The following is a 22,136-nucleotide window of genomic DNA, read 5'->3' as shown; positions in this document are numbered from 1 at the left end:
AATAAACTTAGAAAGAAAGAAAGAAAGAAAAGAAAAGAAAAGAAAAGAAAAGAAAAAAGAAAAGCTGGAGATATCACAATTCCAGACTTCAAGTTATATTACAAAGCTGTAGTAATGAAAACAGTATGGTACTGGCACAAAAATAGACATACAGATCAATAGAACAAAAGAACAGAATAGAAAACCCAGAAATGAACCCACAATTATACGGCCAATTAATCTTTGATGAGGCAAGAAAGAATATCCAATGGGAAAAAGACAGTCTCTTCAATAAATGATGTTGGGAAAACTGGTCAGCTACATGCAAAAGAATGAAACTAGAACACTTTCTTACACCATACACAAAGATAAATTCAAAATGGATTAAAGACCTGAACGTGAGACCTGACACCATTAAAATCCTAGAAGAGAGCACAGGCAGTAATGTCTCTGACATGGGACGTAGCAACACTTCTAGATATGTCTCCCAAAGCAAGGAAAATTAAAGCTAAAATAAACTATTGGGACTACATGATTTTCCATCCTCACCACAGCCTCAGGATCTCCATGGTACCTTCTTCCCTACCCCAATACAATCCAGCACCTGTCCCTTCCCCACCCTGATCCAATCTCCTTCAGCTGCTCTCCACGTCAACCTCTCAACTGTGCCTCTGGATTCCCTGGTTCATGGGAAACAAATCTCTGCATTCTCAGCCTCTTCAATGCATTTCCCTCCACCCCTGCGTGAACCACAACATGGAACTCCTCTAATGCCCCTTCTTCCCTGTGTCTTCTCAAGCTAGGCTTTCCCATCCCCCAACATCCATGGATTCCTAGGCCTAGAGAGGGATGTGCATTCTCCCTGATCCCCAGAGGTAAAAGCCTCTTCCCTTTAAGACCCATAGCACATGGCTCCACCATCTTCCCACACTCCTATTGTGGCTCTTGCTTCCCCCCAACAAAGGGCATACACAGGGCCTGGACTCTGGGTTCCCTGATTTTCTGTCCTCATCAGGCTCTGCTTTAATCCTGGAGGACTCTACTGTTCACTCTCATATTAATCCTTCCCTAGGGGCATCTAGGTGGCTCAGTCAGTTAAGTGTCTGACTCTTGATCTTGGCTTAGGTCATGATCTTACGGTTCAGTTAGTGAAATTCAGCCCTGCATTGGGCTCTGCACTGACAGCACGAAGCCTGCTTGGGATTCCCTCTCTCTGTCCTCCCCATCTCCCTTCCCCCCACTCACACACATGTGCACATGCATTCTCTCTCTCAAAATTAAACATGAAAAAAATCCCTCCCTGATCACCCCTTCCCATCCTACACTTATCTTAATGCATCTAAATTCTGATTTCTGTGCTCACTTCGGCAGCATGTATACTAAAATTGGAACAATACAGAGAAGATTAGCATGGCCCCTGTGCAAGAATGACATGTAAATTCATGAAGCCTTCCAAATTTTATGCAGCTCTCCAGCAAACTGCCACCCTTTGTGGATTAACTTAGAGGAAACAATGTGAGTCAAAGCACAACGTGCAACACTGAATAATGAAATTGTGACATTTCATTAGAAAAACAAATAAATAAATAAATAATTCTGATTTCACACTCATATGCCCTTACTCACTTCCATGTTCCCAGATCCCAGCACAGGCCTAGGTCACCAGTAGACACTCTTATATTTCATGAATGAATGAATGAATGAATGAATGACCACAGGGAGGAGCAAGGCAGAGAGAGATGGACACAGGTTTCTCCCACCATCTTGCTGCTCCAGCCAGAGTCCTTTCCATAGCTGGACTGTTAGCTGAATGTAGGGCCTATGCTACTTTCTCTTGTCATCAGCCACATAGGCAGCCTCACCAACTTCCACTACCCATCCAGCAGGAACTCCCAAATTCCACTCTGACCTGGGGTGAGATGGGAGGCTATGATCAGCCCAGGGCAGTAAAAGGCAGAATTATCTAGAGACTGGACCTTCCCCAGCCCATCCCCATGCCAGGCCCTGAGGAGCCTTGGCCCCACCCAGAACAGGGCAGAGAAGGCTTTAGTGCAAACAGGTGAGCTGCCCTACAGACAAGATTCTCCTTCTTTCCTATTACTAGATTTGTCACACTCAGTGACTCCAGTTTCAGCCACAGAGTCTGCTCTGAAGAAATGACTCCACCAGTCTAAACTGGGTACGTGATTACCAGTCTGAAGGCCAGCCTTGAACTAGGCATTCCTCCTTGCCCCATCCCTTGTGCCTGCAGGAAATCCTGGGGAAAGGACAAGGCACTTGGTGCTAAGGTGGCCTCTAAAGTTTAATAGGAAAAAGCAGGTTATTTCCCCCCCTCTTCTGAGGTTGATGTACAATTCTGCCCTCACCTTAATCCCTGGGAAGCAACATGGGGCACAGAAGAGGGCTTACAGTGACATCAGCAACATAGTCCAACATAGTCCAGTACAATATCCCTCACTGATATCTATGACTAACCAACAACTTGACATCCATCCACAGATGAAAATGCCTTTATGGGAGCTGTGGGGTCCAGCACCACATGCCAGGAGACCCAAGAGGAGTCTCAAACACCCACGTGTCAAGTAACAGACCTCAGTCCCACCTGTAACCCTGAAATGGCCCATGAATCAGCTCTAGCCCCAGTCAGCCATGGTTCAAGAGACCTTGGAGAGCACTGTCTTAGACAATCACTCTTAGAGAAGAGAGCCTTTATAGAAGTCCAGGTTTCCAGAGAACTTCCAGCACATAGTTGCAGCAAAAAGTGTGTGTGTGTGTGCACATCAAAGAAGGTAAGAGGTATAATTTGACTTTGCCCACATCACCTGTCCCCCAAGCAGCACGGCTCAGGGCCAAGAAATCACCTTCTCAGCCCATGACTTCTCTAGCAGGGGGAAAGTGAGGGCATGCAAGTGAGCACCTGGCTTCCCAGGCTATGCAGAAATCTGGAAAACAGGCCTATTTCTCTGTTGCCCCATTCAGGGTACTGGGTTGTGTGCTGCATGACTGGGGCTGGGAGGAGCAAGTAGGACTCTTGGAGGGCATTAAAGGAACATGGATTCTATTAACTATATCATAAATTCTAATCAAAGGGCATAGAGTGGACTTACCACCACATTTACACTGACAGGAGCTCGATTTCCTCAGGAAATCCCATCAGGGAGGCATCACCCTGGCTGTGGTACAACTTGGAAACATGTCCACACTGACAGCAGCTGGGTTTCCTCAGGACCCTCTGTGGGAAGAGAAGGAAGTGGCTGGGAATCAATGTACCAGAGTTATAATCCAAAACAAAGATTTTCCTTCAGAAAACATCATCAATAGCCACTACTAAAATGACCCTGATCTACTGGGCAGCCATGGAACTTGAGATGTTGTCTACCCCAGTTCATTAACAATGAGCTCTGCATGTTTGTATATCTGAGAGCTGGTGTGTTTGAGGTTGGCTGGAGAGCTAAATCACCCTCATGAAAGAGACGGGACCCTGACCCCAGTCATCCTGCAGATGAAAGAGCTGATCAACATTACCAATGTCATTCTGTTTGATGCTTTCAGTGGCTTCCAGGCCCTTCTCCTCCAAGGTGTTTCCAAATTCCTTCAGCTTATCCAGGATGTGTCCCCAAGGTGTTGGAGAGATCTGGGGCTGCCCAGGCTAGGGCTGGTCCTTCCAAAACCATTGACAGAACCACCAGCAGGACTGGAGGCAATAAGGTGAGCCTCATGGCAGTGCCAGAGGGGCACTCTGGATCAGTCGTAGGACAGCATGGGTGAGCCTGTACATTTTACAGCTACCTTCTTCCCAGAAGACTCTTCAGGTTGAACATATTGCACCTTTGTCTGGGAAGATAAAGGCATTAAATTACTGTCATGCTATTAGCAGGAGCAAGACTGCACTTATTCTTCTTGTGGCCAGACTCCTCCCATCCTTCCATTCCAAAGATGTCTTCTCCTGCATCCCCTGGGGTGAGATTTATGGCAGTTTACCCACATACTTTGGGTTGATTGAGGTTTGGGATATACCACTTGCCTAGTTCTGGTGATTCTGGGACAAAGACACTTCTGAAACTTGAGAAGGATGGAAATCAGCTTTCTTTTTTTATTGAATTATGTTTCACATAAAACATTATGTGGTTGAAGTACAAAACATGTTGATTTGATGCATATATGTATTGTAATATGATTATCATTGTGGTGATAGTTGGCACCTCTATCATGTCACATAATTGTTATTTTGTTTTTGTGGTGGGAACAACCAAAGTCTAATCTCTTATCATTTTGGGTGAATATAATGCAATTTTATTGTCTATATGCTATATGCTATGCGTTGGATTTCCAGGATTTATCTGACTACTGGTTGAAGATTTGGACCCTTAAACAAAATCTCTCCTGCTTCCCCATACCCCAGCCCATAGTAACCACTATTTTATTCTTGGTTTTTATAAGTTTGGCTCTTTCGGATTCCACACGTAGGTGATATTATACAGTATTTGTCTTTCATGGTCTGACTTATCTCACTTAGTATAATGCCTTCAAGTTCCATCCATGTTATCACAGAATGCAGGATTTCCTTCTGTCTCATGGCTGATTAATATTCCATTGTATCATGGCACCTGGGTGACTCAGTCGGCTGAGCATCCGACCCTTAGTTTTGGCTCAGGTCATGATGTCAAAGTCGTGGGATTAAGCCCCACATGGGTCTCTGTGTTGAGCGTGGAGTCTGCTTAAGATCTCTCTCTCTCTTTCTTTCCCTCTGCCCTCTACCCCCACTCACATTCTCTTCCTCTTTCTCTCTACCTCTCTCTCTCTCTACAATAAAATAAATAAATAAATAAAAATTTAAAATATTCCATTGTATCTATATACCACAACTTCTTTGTCCATTTATCTGTTGATGGACACTTGGGTTGTTCCCATGTCTTGGCTATTATGAATGGTGCAGTAAGCATAGGAGTGTATTCTTAAAAAGGCATAGAATGGCTGGATGGATTTAAAAAAAAAAAAAAAAAACAAGATCTGACTATATCCTGCCTACAAGAGATTCACCTCAGCTTTAAGGACACACATAGGCTCAAGGTGAAGGAATAGAAAAAGATATTCCATGTAAGTGGAAACCAAAAGAGAACAAGATTAACTATGTTTATAGCAAACAAAATAGACTTAACCCAAAAACTGTAACAAGAGACAAAGAAGGTCATTATATAATGATAAAAAGATCAATTCCTCAGGAACATATAACAGTTGCAAATATATATGTACTCAACATCAGGGCACTTAAATATATTAGGCAAATGCCAACTGATCTGAAAGGAGAAATAGACACTACCCCACTTTCAACAAAAGGTAGCTTATTCAGACAGAAAATCAAGAAGGAAACGCTGGATTTGAACTATACTTTAGTACAAATGTACCTAACAAATACATATAGAACATACCATCCAACAGAAGCAGATGCACATCCTTCTCAAGCACATATGGAACATTCTTCATGATAGAGCATGGTAAGTCACAAACAAGTCTTAGCAAATTTAAGAGTACTGAATTGTACCAAGTATCTTTTCCAACTACAATGGCATGAAGCTAGGAATCAGTAACAGGAAGAAACTGAGAAAATTCACAAATATGTGGAAAGGAAACAACATTCCTGAACAACCAATGGATCAAGAAGAAATCAAAAGTAAATAAAAAATAACTTGAAACAAATGAAAATGGAAACAAAATAACCAAAATGTATGGGATGCATTGAAACAAACTCAAAGAGATCACATCCAAATGTTGAAGCTTACATGCAAAACAATAGTAAAAATACACTAAAAAATTTATCTATGAATTGATATCAGTTGATACCAAGGAAGCACTGTTAACTTTGTTAAATATAACAATGGCATTACAGTTATTTTTTTTAAAGATCATATTTTTAAAAGATGTATATATATCAAAGTATTTAAAGGTGAAATGGCAAAAATATCTGAGATTGCCTTAAAACACAAAGAAAAAGTGACAAAGCAAATACAATACAATCTTGGTAATTATTCAGTCTAAAGAATGGGGATATGCAAGTCCACTGTTGAATTTCTGTACTTGCTTATGTTTGTAGATTTTCATAATAATTTAAAAGGAATAAATGGGTGGAAAAATTAGACCTGGTCAAACACAACTCTTTGACCCACCACCTACCCACTCTTTTCCAGTTCCAGGCAAGTTCCTAGACAGCTTTTTCCATCTGTGATACTTGGGAACAGAAAAGTGGACAGCAGGCAGCAACAAGCACCCGCACAGAGGGAACTACCAACCTGGGCCTCCCACCTCTCTGTCTGTAGCTCTTCCCATGCTCCTGCTTGGCCTCCATCAGCCCCCAAAGCCTTTCATCAATGGATAGTCAAGTCACCCCACCTTCTCTGGAGCCTCATCCCTTCCCTGTCCTACCTGAGGCTTCCTCAGGATGTCAGTAGTCAAACCCTTCCCTGCGGAGGCTGTTGAGTAGGACACCAGCTACAGACAGCAAGAGGGCTAAGGGCTCAGCACCAGCACACACTTACTTAATCTCACCTGTGCCTCCCTGGCTTGCCAGGCACTGGGAAAGGACAATTTGTCCAAATGGGAGGATGCCTGCCCTCTACTGGCCACCAGTCGCTCAGGCCTCCAGCTACCTCCCCTAATCTAAGCAGAAAAAAGAACAGAAAGCAGGCCCAGGAGGACTTGGCCTGGTGGTTGAGGGCTACAGAGAAAGGAAGGAGGAGGAAGGAAGTGCCCTGTGGAACTGGCAGACAGAGAAAGACTTCCAGGTGGGGGCAGGGACATGATGACAGCAGAGGAGAGCAGAGACTGTTTCTCTGCCTGCCTGCCTTCCAGTCTTGTGTTTATTCTTAAAACAGACCTAGAGCTGATCAAGGGCATGACTCTAACTTTGACAATGGGACACAGATGAGTAAGACCCTCTTTTAGGAGAGGAGCTTCCAGTGGGTGGGAAAGACACTCGCATAAACAGAACTATGCCCAGAGATCAGGGCCATATGGGCCTGGGGGCAAATGATGTGCTGCGGGCATCCAGGGGAAGCGCAGGGATACCCTTCACAGTAGAGTAGGCTCTGGAAATCTCCCGTACCTACAGCAGAAGCCAAGAGCCACAGAGCTTCCAGGGTAGTGATGAGAAATATCCTCATGATATACACTCATGGGAGGGTACTGAGCCCAAACTGAGAATTTCAAAGGGACATCAGGGCAAAATTGCAGGGAGGAGGCTGCAACATCGAGACACTCCAATCTCAGCTTAGGCTGTTTTAGACACCTGAGTAAATTTGAAAATCTAATTGGCTTTATTCAACAATTCATGAATAGGACAGCATCCCATCTAGCAGTCAGAAAGGAATTCTAGGGAGCTACACAAAAATGGAAGGCTTTTATAGGCAGAAGCTTTTACAGGCTTTTACAGGCTTAGGCAAGGGACACTGGGGGGTCAACAAGGGAGGGAGCCAGGTTTTAGTTAGGCCAGGGAAGACTGTGAAGACTGCCCTTAGGATAGCAGTAGCCTGTAGGGAGAGGTGGAGAACACCAAGCACAGTGGAGACAGGCCAGATGACCTGGCAAACTGGCTTTAGAGGATCAGTTGGAAAACACCAAGGCTGAGAGCCCTGGGTGATCATGACTTCAAGGATTATGAGCCTCCAGTAGCCTCATAAAGAAGTCTGGACCCTTCCAGGTCATAATGCTCCAGAGAGGCCCAAATCACAGGCAAGTGGACACAGACCCTGCAAGGGCCCAACACAGCACCAGGTGAAAGAGGCCCAGTTACCCTCTAAGGACCCAGTCCTGTAGGAGATCTCCATTTCCCCAGAGAGATCCAACCTGGACAGGTTTGTGATATGATTTGAGAAGATGAGGCAGAGAGAAAACCCCAATGTTGATTTCAAATGGGAGCAACAGTTAGCCAAGTATTTTACACCAATTGTTCCTTTATATAAAGTGGTTTTTCTGCCTTCCTATAAGGCAACTATTTGCTACCACATTATGGAGATGGCTGGATTTTCTCCACATTCAGAAGCAATGTTTGGCATAGTTTGACTTAAAATATGAACTATATAATACACTTGAAATTTAGTTTTAAAGGCATTGGAGCATTTCATATATTTTTACTATAATAAACTGAAGTATGTATGGGAGAGTATGCACTCCTGTACAGATTTTGAGCTAAATTCAGAAATTTACATGTATTTATTTTTTTAAGTTTATTTATTTATTTTGAGAGAAAGCATGCACACAAGCTGGGGAAGGGCAGAGAGCAAGGGAGAGAGAGAATCCCAAGCAGGCTCTGTGCTGTGCTGAGCACAACATGGGGCTCAATCCCACAACCATGAGTTCATGACCTGAGCTGCAATCAAAAGTCGGACATTCAACCAAGTCAGCCAGGCATCCAAGAAATTTACATGTATTTAATTTTGCCTTCATTTTATAATCAGGGACGGATTGGAAGGTCCAAATTTTCATTACTTCTTCTTAAGTGTTTGCTCTTGGGAGTTCTCGCATCAGAAGAACATATGAGAAAAGACTCCTCATAATTTCCTTTCTGCCTCGTCCCCAAACCCACCAAAAGCAGCAAAGCAAATAAGAAACAGCAACTCCCTATCTTTGATTAAGTGGAGTTAGAGGGAAAACCTGTAACTCCAAACTCCAAAATAAATTAGAAAGACTGATAAGGGCAGAGAACACCAGGCCATCCAGGGAGACCTTCAAGGTAGGGGCAGCACAGGACAAACCCATACAGGTCGATGGCCCACCTAGGAGCAGGGGCAGGGGTGGGGGAACAACAAAACAATCACATTTGATACAGTAGAGTGGAAGGAGACACGGTGCTCAGAGAGATAAGAGACCACATACAGCAGCAAACCACTACATTGGCTAACATGGGGAACAGAAAAGGGGTCTGGGGGAGGTAACAGCCCCAAAGCTGCAGCTCTTGATCAGCTCAGCAAAAAAGGGGTTGGCAGCCTTAGGCACAAGTACCTGTCTTCCCCATGAGACAGTACAAATACCTTGGCTTCTCCCCAACCCCATCCTTGTGAAAACAGCTAATCCAAGAAGAATTTGACCACAAAATGAATAGGCAAAGAATCTCCGGGGGGGGGTGGGGGGAGAACATGGTGGCAGGGACATAGACAGAGGATAAGTAAAGGAGCAAGTGAAGAACATCTCTCCAAAATATTTTAGTGTAGAGGGAAGGAGCCAAGATGGTGGAACAGTACAGAAGTTTTTTGTGTGTCTCCCGTCAATTAAATACAGCCATACCATACACTAAACCATCCTGTACACCTAGAAAACTGATCTGAGAATTAACAGCAATCTGCACAACCTGAACCACAGAATTCAGCAGGTATGTGGCATGGAGAGGTGAACTTGGGGAGAGAGAAGGCACAGAGGGTGGGGAGCCGCTTTTGCATGCAGAGAGAGGATGGAGACTGGGGGAGAATATGGGAAAAGCACCCATCCCCAAAAGCAGCTGGAGAGAAAGTGGAAAATTGGAAACAGCCACAGGGACTGAACTAAAAAAGGCAGAAAGGACAAAGGAGAAAGGAGAGGGTTTAAATTCCATTAAGACTGTAATCAGGGGGAACGCAGAGTCTGAAACTTCGCAGCTCGATACCTGGAGGTGCTCTGGTGGAAAGGGCGAATCCCCAGGAGCAGAGTGGGGTCCGGGAGGTTCTTGGGCCACATGAGGAGAAGCAGTTCCACTGCTGGAAGGACATTTGGTAGAGGCTGTGAGGCCACCTGGACCCAGCAGACCCCAGAGAACGGCCACATTCGCTGGTGCTGGAACAAGATCGTTGGGGGTTAAGCCTGGTGCCAGATGTGTGTTGTGATTTTCCATAATCCCTGAGGTGCTGCTGCTACACTATCTCGCGAACTTTTTCTGGGGTGGGCTGGCACCTGGCTGCAGTCTCTGGGCATCAGCTGCATCACGGTCCCACAAGTGTTCCTGAGTGTGGCAGGCACCGGGCCATTGCTCAGTGAGATCCTCCGCAGCGGGCAGAGCAGGTCAAAGCCGCAGTGCCTCAGAAATGGGGGGCCGGGGAAGTCAGCCACATCTGAGACAAAACTCAGGAGGCAGGTGCTGCCTGGGGCTTGGTCACAGACAGTGTGGAAGCAGGGAGTGGACGGAAGCCGAAGATGGACGGGTGCATGATTGCTGATCAGGGAGAACAGAGTTCTGAAACTAGAGACTGGGTAGCTGGGTGACACCATTTTCACCACTGCCACGCATGTGCATATGTACCTACAAGCGCCACAATTCACCCCAGTAGGCTAGCAGTGCCATCTAGTGGAGAACAGAGCCATTACACTAAGCCCCGCCCAACTAGGCCAACCTCACTCTTCAAGAACACAAGTCTCACCGCCTGCTTAGTTTATGGACTATAAAGCACTTTATAGTTTGACTTCTAGGGAAAAACAAAGTAATTTCAGTTGTATTTCAGTCTGTTAGCTGGTCCAACTATTCAATTTTCTTTCTTTCTTTCTTCTTTTTCTCTTTTTCGTTTCTTTTTCTTGAATACAGAAAGAGAAAAAATTCAATTTATTTTCAATTTTTATTAAAAATATTTTTCTTTAATTTTTTTTACCATATGTTTTACTTTTGTATAAATTTTTTAAAATTCTATTTTACTTCCATCATTTCATTTTAGTCTACTTCAGTGTATTCATTTTTTCAAATTTTCAAACGATTTCCTTTTTTTTTCTTTTTTCCTCCTTTTTTCTCTAATCTATCAAGCCACTTTCAACACCCAGACCAACACACCTAGGATCTAGCATTATTTATTTTATTTTGTGTGTTTGTTTTTAATTTTTTAACTTTAATTTTTTTTTAATTTTTTAATTTTTTATACCTCATTTATTCCTTTTCTCCATTCAAAATGACAAAACAAAGGAATTCTCCCCAAAAGAAAGAGCAGGAAGAAATAACAGCCAGGGACTTAACCAACACAGATACAAGCAAGATGTCTGAACCAGAATTTAGAATCACGATAATAAGAATACTAGCTGGAGTCGAAAATAGATTAGAATTCCTTTATGCAGAGATGAAAGAAGTAAAAACTAGTCAGAATTAAATAAAAAATGCTATAACTGAGCTGCAATCTCGAATGGATGCCACGGTGGCAAGGATGGATGAGGCAGAACAGAGAATCAGTGATATAGAGGACAAACTTATGGAGAATAATGAAGCAGAAAAAAAGAGGGAGATTAAGGCAAGAGAGCATGATTTAAGAATTAGAGAAATCAGTGATTCATTAAAAAGGAACAACATCAGAACCATAGGGGTCCCAGAAGAGAGAGGAAGAGAGAGAAATAAGGGTAGAAGGGTTATGTGAGCAAATCATAGTGGAAAACTTTCCTAACCTGGGGAAAGACACAGACATCAAAATCCAGGAAGCACAGAGGACTCCCATTAGATTCAACAAAAACCAACCATCAACAGGCATATCATAGTCAAATTCACAAAATACTCAGGCAAGGAGAGAATCATGAAAGCAGCAAGGGAAAAAAGTTCTTAACCTACAAGGGAAGACAGATCAAGTTTGCAGCAGACCTATCCACAGAAACTTGGCAGGCCAGAAAGGAGTGGCAGGATATATTCAATGTGCTGAATCAGAAAAATATGCAGCCAAGAATTCTTTATCCAGCAAGGCTGTCATTCAAAATAGAAGGAGAGATAAAAAGTTTTCCCAGCAAACAAAAATTAAAGGAGTTTGTGACCACTAAACCAGCCCTGCAAGAAATTTTAAGGGGGACTCTCTGAGGGGAGAAAAGATAGATAGATAGATAGATAGATAGATAGATAGATAGATAGATAGATAGATCGGGGAGCCTGGGTGGCGCAGTCGGTTAAGCGTCCGACTTCAGCCAGGTCATGATCTCACGGTCCGTGAGTTCGAGCCCCGCGTCAGGCTCTGGGCTGATGGCTTGGAGCCTGTTTCCGATTCTGTGTCTCCCTCTCTCTCTGACCCTCCCCCGTTCATGCTCTGTCTCCCTCTGTCCCAAAAATAAATTAAAAACGTTGAAAAAAAATTTTTAAAAATAAAAAAATAAAATAAAAAAAAAGATAGATAGATAGATACCAAAGCAATAAAGATTAGAAAGACCAGAGAATACCACCAGAAACTCCAACTCTACAAGCAACATAATGGCAATAAATTCATATTTTTCAGTACTCACTCTAAACGTCAGTGGACTCAGTGCTCCAATAAAAAGACATAGGGTAACAGAATGGATAAGAAAACAAGATCCATCTATATGCTGTTTATAAGAGACCCACTGTAGACCTAAAGACACCTTCAGATTGAAAGTAAGGGGATGGAGAACCATCTATCATGCTAATGGTCAACAAAAGAAAGCTGGAGTAGCCATATTTATATCAAACTTTCTAGACTTTAAAATAAAGCCTGTATCAAGAGATGAAGAAGGGGTCTATCCACCAAGAAGACCTAACAATTGTAAATATTTATGCATCAAATGTGGAAGAACCCAAATATATAAGTCAACTAATCACAAACATAAAGAAGCTCATTGACAGTAATACCATAATAGTAGGAGATTTCAACACCCCACTCACAGCAATGGACAGATTATCTGATCAAAAAATCAACAGGAAAAAATGGCTTTGAATGACACACTAGGCCAGATGGTCTTAACAAATATACTCAGAACATTTCATCCTAAAGCAGCAGAATATACATTCTTCGCCAGTGCACATGGAACATTCTCCAGAATATACCACATATTGGGACACAAATAAGCCCTCAACAAGTACAAAAAGATAGAGATCATATCATGCATATTTTCAGACCACAACTCTATGAAACTAGAAATCAACAAGAAAAAAATTGGAAAGGTAACAAATACTTGGAGACTAAAGAGCATCCTACTAAAGAATGAATGGGCCAACAAAGAAGTTAAAGAGAAAATTAAAAAGTATATGGAAGCTAATGAAAATGATAACACCACAACCCAAAACCTCTGGGACACAGCAAAGGCAGTCATAGGAGGAAAGTATATAGCAATCCAGGCCTTCCTAAAGAAGGAAGAAGGATCTCAGGTACACAACCTAACCTTATGCCTTAAAGAGCTGGAAAAAGAAAAGCAAATAAAACCCAAAACCAGCAGAAGACAGGAAATAACAAAGATTAGAGCAGAAATTAATGCTATTGAAACAAACAAACAAAAAACAGTAGAACAGATCAATGAAACCAGAAGCTGATTCTTTGAAAGAATTAACAAAATTGATAAACCACTACCCAGTTTGATAAAAAAGAAAAAGGAAAGGACCCAAATAAATAAAATCAAGAATGAAAGAGGAGAGATCACAACCAACATAGCAGAAATAAAAACAATAATAAGAGAATATTATGAGCAATTATATGCCAATAAAATGGGCAATCTGGAAGAAATGGACACATTCCTAGAAACATATACATTACCAAAACTGAAACAGGAAGAAATAGAAAATTTGAACAGACCTATAACCAGTAAAGAAATCGAATTAGTAATCATAAATCTCCCAAAAAACAAGAGTCCAGGGCCAGATGGCTTTCCAGGGGAATTCTACCAAACATTTAAGGAAGAGTTAACACCTATTCTCTTAAAGGTGTTCCAAAAAACAGAAATGGAGGAAAAGTTCCAAACTATTTCTATGAGGCCAGAATTACCTTGATTCCAAAACCAACAGAGACCCCACTAAAAAGGTGAACTATAGACCAATTTCCCTGATGAACATGGATGCAAAAATCCTCAACAAGATATTAGCCAACTGAATCCAACAATACATTGAAAAAATTATTCACCACGACCAAGTGGGATTTATACCTGGGATGCAGGACTGGTTCAATATCCACAAAACAATTAATGTGATTCATCACATCAATAAAAGAAAGGACAAGAACCATATGATCCTCTCAGTAGATGCAGAGAAGGCATTTGACAAAATACAGCATTCTTTCTTGATAAAAACCCTCAAGAAAGTAGGGATAGAAGGATCATACCTCGAGATCATAAAAGCCATATATGAAAGACCCAATGCTAATATTATCCTCAATGGGGAAAAACTGAGAACTTTCCCCCTAAGATCAGGAACAAGACAGGGATGTCCAGTCTCGCCACTGTTATTCAACATAGTATTGGAAGTCTTAGCCTCTACAATCAATCAGACAACACAAAGAAATAAAAGACATCCAAATTGGCCAGGAGGAGGTCAAACTTTCACTCTTCGCAGATGACATGATACTCTATATGGAAAGCCCTAAAGATTCCACCAAAAAACTTCTAGAACTGATTCATGAATTCAGCAAAGTGGCAGGATATAAAATCCATGCACAGAAATCAGTTGCATTCCTACTCACCAACAATAAAGCAACAGAAAGAGAAATCAAGGAATCGATCCCATTTACAATTGCACCAAAAAACATAAAATACCTAGGAATAAATCTAACCAAAGAGGTGAAAAATCTATACACTGAAAATTATAGAAAGCTTATGAAAGAAATTAAAGAAGACACAAAAAAATGGAAAAATATTCCATGCTCCTGGATGGGAAAAACAAATATTGTTACAATGTCCATACTACCCAAAGCAATCTACATATTCAATGCAATCCCTATCAAAATAACACCATCATTCTTCACAGAGCTAGAACAAAGAATCCTAAGATTTGTATGGAACCAGAAAAGACCCCGAATAGCCAAAGCGATCTTGAAAAAGAAAACCAAAACAGGAGGCATCACAATCCTGGACTTCAAGCTATACTACAAAGCTGTAATCATCAAGACAGTATGGTACTGGCACAAGAACAGACACTCAGATCAATGGAACAGAATAGAGAATCCAGAAATGGATCCACAAACATATGGCCAACTAATCTTTGACAAAGCAGGAAAGAATATCCAATGGAATAAAGACAGTCTCTTCAGCAAGTGGTGCTGGGAAAACTGGACAGCAACATGCAGAAGAATGAACCTGGACCACCTTCTTACACCATAAACAGAAATAAACTCAAAATGGATGAAAGACCTCAATGTAAGACAGGAAGCCATCAAAATCCTCGAGGAGAAAGCAGGCAAAAACCTCTCTGATCCTGGACAGAGCAAATTCTTACTCAACACGTCTCCAGAGGAAAGGGAAACAAAAGCAAAAATGAACTACTGGGACCTCATCAAAATAAAAAGCTTCTGCACAGTGAAGGAAACAATCAGCAAAACTAAAATGCAACCGACAGAATGGGAGAATATATTGCAAACGACATATCAGATAAAGGGTTGGTATCCAAAATCTATAAAGAACTTATCAAACTCAACACCCAAACAACAAATAATCCAGTGAAGAAATGGGCAAAAGACATGAATAGACACTTCTCCAAAGAAGACATCCAGATGGCCGAGTGACACATGGAAAAATGCTCAACATCACTCGACATCAGAGAAATACAAATCAAAACCACAATGAGATACCACCTCACACCAGTAAGAATGGCTAACATTAACAACTCAGGCAACAACAGATGTAGGTGAGGCTGCAGAGAGAGAGGATCTCTTTTGCATTGTTGGTGGCAATGCAAGCTGGTGCAGCCACTCTGGAAAACAGTATGGAGGTTCCTCAAAAAAATTAAGAATAGAACTACCTTATGACCCACCAATTGCACTACTAGGTATTTATCCACGGGATACAGGTATGCTGTTTCAAAGGGATGTATGCACCCCAATGTTTATAGCAGCACTATCAACAACAGCCAAAGTATGGAAAGAGCCCAATGTCCATCGATGGATGAATGGATAAAGAAGATGTGGTATATATATACAATGGAGTATTACTCGGCAATCAAAAAGAAAGAAATCTTGCCATTTGCAACTATGTGGATGGAACTGGAAGGTATTATGCTAGGTGAAATTAGAGAAAGACAAAAATCATATAACTTTACTCATATGAGGACTTTAAGAGACAAAACAGATGAACATAAGGGAAACAAAAATACAAACAGGGAGGGGGACAAAGTATAAGAGATTCTTAAATATGGAGAACAAACAGAGGGTTACTGGAGAGGTTGTGGGAGGGGGGATGGACTAAATGGGTAAGGGGCATTAAGGAATCTACTCCTGAAATCATTGTTGCACTATATGCTAACTAGCTTGGATATAAATTAAAAAATAAATTTAAAAAATTATCTATAGGGGTGCCTGCATGGCTCAGTTGGTTGAGCATCCAACTCTTGATTTTGGCTCAGGTCATGATCTCACAGTTCATGGGTTCAAGCCCTGTGCTGTCAGTGCAGAGCCTGCTTGGGATTCTCTCCCTCCCTCTCTCTCTGACCTGCTCTCTCTCTCTCTCCCTCCCTCTCTAAAAATAAACATTTTAAAAAGAAGAAGAAGAAGAAAGAAAATGCCCCCTCCATAACCCAAGCTCTGTGAAAAGCTACCTTGGATGTGGAAATCCTCAGCCCTGGAGGACCAGGCTAGAAGCATAGGACATTTCTAACACAAGGTGCTCTCCAAGAAGATTTCTGAAGGGAGGGTGTCATCCTTGTAACTAACTGCAAAGACTTATCTACAGAAAAGAATGTAGCCACATTAGCTTCCTCTCATCTCCCCAAGGGATGTACCACCTCTTGGATAGAAAATGAGAGTGGGCTTTGGAACAGAGGAAAAGAAGTGCCTCAAATTCAAGGCCACCAGTGTGGTCCAGACCAAGTCAGAGTCTCTGGAGGCTCTAACAGAGAACTGCTTCCTTCTTCAAGGAGATGGCCAAGGTGAGCCAGATTCCTGGACCCACTGCTCTCTTCCTCCCAGAGCCGCTGATATACAGAAGCGATAACAGTCTGCGCGATGGTGGCAGAGACCCAGCTTCCTAAGGGCCTAAGGGCATTCCAGCTACACCAGAACAGACTTCCCCACACCATACAGTGGGGTTCTGGAAGCAGCAACATCCAGAGAAATCAACGTGCTTCTGGAGATTCTTCAAGCTTTCCAGGGTCCTATCCTGTAAACACCTTCACCCAGGATGACCAGCGCAACAAAGTTGTGGACCCACCATGGGAAGGAAGACATTCTTGGAATGGTAAGTAGGGCCCCAACCCAGTTAACAGAACATCAAAAGACATGCAATGTGTTGGGGTTTTTTTTTGAATGGGGAGGAATCTAAGCTATTCCTATCACCATGATGTCATCCATTTAATAGATCAGCATGACACCATGTGGGTGAAGGTTGCTGTGCACTAAGTTGTTGCCCAGAGACTGGATATATCTTATGGCATCATGAGGTTATGTGTGCACTCCATCTCCTAAAGTTCATTCACTCATTGTTGCTCACAGGCGTTCAAGGCTCACTTGCTACAATGATGTGCCTCTTTCTCCTGACCCTGAAGATGCACTTTTCTCAAGCTGAACAATGTATCTACATTTCGTATAATACTTTGTGTTTGGAGTGGGGGGACCTCTTCTTTTCTCCTCCATCTTGGTAATCCAAGGATGCATGAAACAGCAGCCCTGTGGCAGCCAGCTTCCAAGATGACCCCTAATGGTTCTTCCTTACTGGTATTCATGGTCCTGTGTAGTCCCTTCTCACACTGAACAGTATTGATCTGTGCAACCAATAGGATGCTGCAGAAATGAGAACATGTGACTTCCAAGGCTGGGTCATAAAGGCATTGCATTTCGGCCTTGCTATCACTTGGATCACTTACTTGAGGGAAACCAGCCACCAAGTCAGGAGGACATTCCACTAGCCTTGTGGAGAGGCCCACATGGTGAGGAACCAAAGCTCCTTCCAATAGCCATGTGATGAGCTATCTTGGCTCCATCCTGGGAGAAGATCCTCCAGCCCCATCAAAGCCTTCATATGATGTGGCCCTGAGTGACATCTTGACTACACCTCATGATAGACCCTGGGCCAGAACACCCAGATAAGCTGCTTCAAATTCCTGACCCACAGAGAAATGATGTGAGATAATGTCTATTTTTGTTTTAAGCCACTAAGTTTTAGTGTAATTTGTTACTAAAACAGTCCCTCTTGCCAATTAACTACTCTGAAGAAGCCACCTTCTTACAGGCCAACTTTTAACTGGTGTTATTATTTTTAAATTCTCTGTAGACACACCCCTTATTGCCTGCATCCTGAATAGAAGTTTTCATCACATACCCAATGTGTGGCTACACGGAAGCCACCCTGAATTAACTACTTGTCAAGAAGCCAATGTAATGGGCATTGTGGATATGAGCAATGTAGGATCCCTACTCCCCACAGACTCAGGTCCCTGGGTGTGGGCTCCAAGCCCATTGGAGCTCACATCTCTTGCAGACTACTAGTCCTCTCATCTACTGGCCCCACTTGAAGCCAAGAAATAATAGTGGGACTGGGGAGTGTGAGAGTGGGCTGCCCCCTGAAGACTCCCCATCCATACTCTGCCCTAATCTGAATGATTTCCTACCACAACTATGTATTCTCAGGAGTGCAGATGAGACTCTTCCTCATTTCCGGTGAGGTAGAAGAATTCTTCTTATTACTTCAGTTTGACTAATTCTGTCTGCAGAGAATTTAAAAACCGTAACACTGGTCAAAAGTGCAGACATGGAATGCCACTTAGGAAAAATTACTAAAACCTGGAGTTACAACATTATCATACTATTAGAAAATTCTCTCTAGAGCAGTGGGTGGCAGGGGGCTGGAGGGACAAACTTAAGAGTCAGAATGCACTGCAGTGGAGCTATTTTTGGCCAACATAATGGTGATGACTTCATTGTTGTTTCCATGATAAATCACTGTATTAGCTGACTTCTGACAGGGCAGGCTATATTAGTTATCACAGTATTTCAGAATGCTCTGGCCTTTAACTCTCTCTTGGCCAAGATCTTGTTAGGACACTTTTGTTTACAAACATCTTACTATATGTGCCAGGCTCTGTGCTGAAGGGAGCAGAATATGCCACCCCAAAAATATGCCTCTTTGGCATAAGGATTATTGAGCTATAGTCCCTTGAAAAACAGCAGGTACAAGAAAGGAACTCTGACCTCCCTTTTACTTCCTGAAAGCAGGAGATAAAACTCCCATGTGAAAGATGGTCTGCCTATACCAGGAGTAGAGAAATGTTATTATCACCAGAAACAGGGAACTGAGGCCAAGAGAAATCTGTACAAATAGATTTTGTTAAAATAATTCTTTTTTTTATTTAAAAAAATTTTTTTTTCAACGTTTTTTATTTATTTTTGGGACAGAGAGAGACAGAGCATGAATGGGGGAGGGGCAGAGAGAGAGGGAGACACAGAATCGGAAACAGGCTCCAGGCTCCGAGCCATCAGCCCAGAGCCTGACGCGGGGCTCGAACTCACGGACTGTGAGATCATGACCTGAGCCGACGTCGGATGCTTAACCGACTGAGCCACCCAGGTGCCCCTGTTAAAATAATTCTTATCTTTAGTCTTGCCATTTTAGTTACTTTTCCACAATTGCCTCTTTGTTCAACCTACTATATAAACACTTAGGCCTGGCCACCTCTGTGGGTCTTCAATTTCCTGTGGTGGTTCCCATGCACATGTGAAAATCTATATACTTTCTCCTATTAATCTGTCCCATGTCAATTTAGTTCTCTGGCTCAGCTGGAGACCCTAAGAGGATGGAGGTAAAGTTTTGCCTCCCTAGAGTACTAAGGTCTTGGTTTATATGTCACAATCCCATGGGACACTACTTTTATCCCCATTCTCTATAGATAAGACTGAGTCCCAGAGAAATCAAGGCCTTTCCTGAGGTCACATAGCCATTAAGTGGTCGAGCTTGGACTGAAATCTAAATGTTTGAGTCCCAAGCCTACAACGTACAGAGGAGTGAGTCACAGATGGCTTCAAAGAAAAAGACACCCTTGGACTGGCCGTTGAATGGTCAGTGTAAGTTTATCAGACCCAGGAGGAGTAAAGGAGAGAATATAGTGTTTGAGCACAACAAGGTTGTAAGATGGGGTTGAAAGGTTGAAACCCAGGGTTCAAGGAAAACAGTGCTGAGGATAGAGGCTGCTACAAGCAAAGGCCAGCTCATGAGGGCCCTTAAATACCAGGCTTGGGGACTTGCAACTTACCCTGGGTGGCAGGGGGGGCGGGGCCTCCTGGGTGGTCCTAAGCTGGGGAGACATAGTCAGACTCGGTATTTCAAGACAATCTGGGGACAGCATGGAGGCTGAATTGGAACAGCAGTTCTCAGCATGGGTGTGGATCAGAATCATCCAGGCTGCTTATAAAACACACCTGGAACCCACACTCAAAAAGTGTGATTCAACAGGGCTGGAAAGAGGCCCAGGGATCTGCATTTTAACATTTTCCAAGTGATTCTGATGTGAATCATCACTTGAAGAAACACCAGTAATCCAGAGGGAGAGAAGCAACAAGGAGGCTAATTATGAGGTTGTTGCCAGAGACAAATGATGAGTCCTGGACTCCCAACAGTGGTAAGAAAAATGAAAACAGCCTTACTGCTATGGCAGGATAATGTTTTTATAATGTGACCCTTTGTTTTTCTTTTTTCTGGTAATTCATCCCCCAGCTCCTTTCAAATAGCTAGTCCATGATGTGATCATTGCCCCTCGGGAGTGGGATGTGACAGGACAGAAACAAATCTTTCTGGTATGATGTATTGGACATGTTCCAAATAATACAGGAGTTGGGGGTGGGGGTGACAGTTTTAGATGAAGCAAGACTGGCCATGAGTTAATAACTGTGGAAGCTGAATGATGACTACAAGGGATTCATTATAGAAATCTGTCTACATTTTTTTTAGTTTTATTTGAAAATTTTCAAGTATTACTGGATTTGGTTTCAAAAAGGACTTAGGGACAAGGAGAGAAATCTCAGACCTAGCTGAAAAGTTCTGCGAAATTCATGAGTAAGAGGAGGTGGGGAGAATTGGCCCAGGAGAAGAGGCTCTGCCTATAGGATACTTCTGTGCCTGAGGGAGAGAAGAACTCATCTGATTTATGTATTTGGGAAGAATACAGTGCATGCTCTGCTCAGCTCTGCTTTTCTTCCTCTTATGATCTGCCACATCCACTGCCCCTTCAGGGACTCTCGGAGGGAGGCCCACCCAGTCGAGCACTGCCATGACTGGAGGACAGGAAGGTGTCTGCCCAGCTCAGGGGTTCAGTTACCCACACCGAGAAAATGCTCCACCTTGGTCTTTGTCAGCAATTAGGCAATGTCCTGGCCTTCACCCACCTCTCCTTTGCTTCATTTTTTAGTATGTTTAGAACCCTAGTCAGGAAGACAGTGCCATCTACTGAGGGTCCTCCAGAGACCCCAAAACGAGGGCTTCTGAGGTCTGGAGAAAAGGGAGTGCAAAAGAGGAGGATGGAGGGAAGTGATGAGAGTACACAGGGGCTGGAGTACAGGGCAGAAAACCCAGGGGCAGAGAGGAACATTGCCCTGGGAAGCAGCAACACCTATCACAGAGATGGCTCCGAGGCACATCTAGGCAAAAAAGTACCTAGCTAGTCCCACAGGCAAGAGTGGCCTGCAGCTGGAAGACAGCTGGGGTCTCTAGCAGATGAGTGAGTGAGAACAGGCAGGTCTCAGCAGCAACCAGCAGCACCAATGACATCTCCATGAATGTCTATGTAGACAGATGACATTGAGAACTAGATCCCCAACACACACACACACACACACACACACACACACACACACACACACACACATTAGATAAGGCTCCAGGGCCCCAAAACAACCTCCAGGGAAGGGGTAAAACCCTCAATTAGCTGAGATTAAGTTTCTGCCACTCCAACAGAATGGGAGTTCAAAATAGAAATTAAGTTGAGTTAAAAGAAAACTTTAATTATATTTCTTGCACAGGTGAATTTATGGACAGATTCCTCCTTGCTGGAGTAGATATTTTGAAGGCAGAATCAACAAGACTTGGAAGTCAGATGGATGATGGGGTGGTGAGGAGGAGAAAGTCTCTCCTCCATTTAAGAGATTTATTTCCCGAACACCCCAGGCTAGTTCAGGTTCTTCAATACTGTCTGCAAAGTTCTCCTGTCTCCCCGCAATGGTCTCCTCTCATGGCCCTGTAACATAGGTTCAATTGTTCTTACCCACTCAATTAATGATTAGGAACAATAACCAATTGCTCTATAAAGCAACCTACTTAAAGACATTTTC

The 22,136-nt window shown here is 42.9% G+C and overlaps 1 non-coding gene and 1 pseudogene across 2 annotated transcripts in view; one reads left to right on the top strand and one right to left on the bottom strand.

The window, feature by feature from the left end:
* The window catches only part of LOC132680369 (apolipoprotein C-I, basic form-like), a 37,357-nt pseudogene that overhangs the window by 7,920 nt on the left and 7,301 nt on the right, over positions 1 to 22,136 (bottom strand). The window contains exons 3-4 of the transcript XR_014138094.1: positions 9,611 to 10,508; positions 3,505 to 3,813 (exon numbers count right to left, since the gene is read on the bottom strand). The product of XR_014138094.1 is annotated as an apolipoprotein C-I, basic form-like (transcript). The remainder of the gene's footprint in view (positions 1 to 3,504; positions 3,814 to 9,610; positions 10,509 to 22,136) is intronic.
* On the top strand, positions 1,335 to 1,441 carry LOC132682500 (U6 spliceosomal RNA). The gene has a single exon (XR_009611689.1). It is a non-coding gene; the product is annotated as a U6 spliceosomal RNA (small nuclear RNA).

The sequence above is a fragment of the Panthera onca genome, chromosome A1 (genome assembly GCF_046562875.1).
Source record: "Panthera onca isolate mPanOnc1 chromosome A1, mPanOnc1 haplotype 2, whole genome shotgun sequence".
Lineage (NCBI taxonomy): Eukaryota > Metazoa > Chordata > Mammalia > Carnivora > Felidae > Panthera > Panthera onca.
The sequence above is the reverse complement of the archived record's forward strand: the minus strand, read 5'-3'. Positions and strand labels throughout refer to the sequence as shown.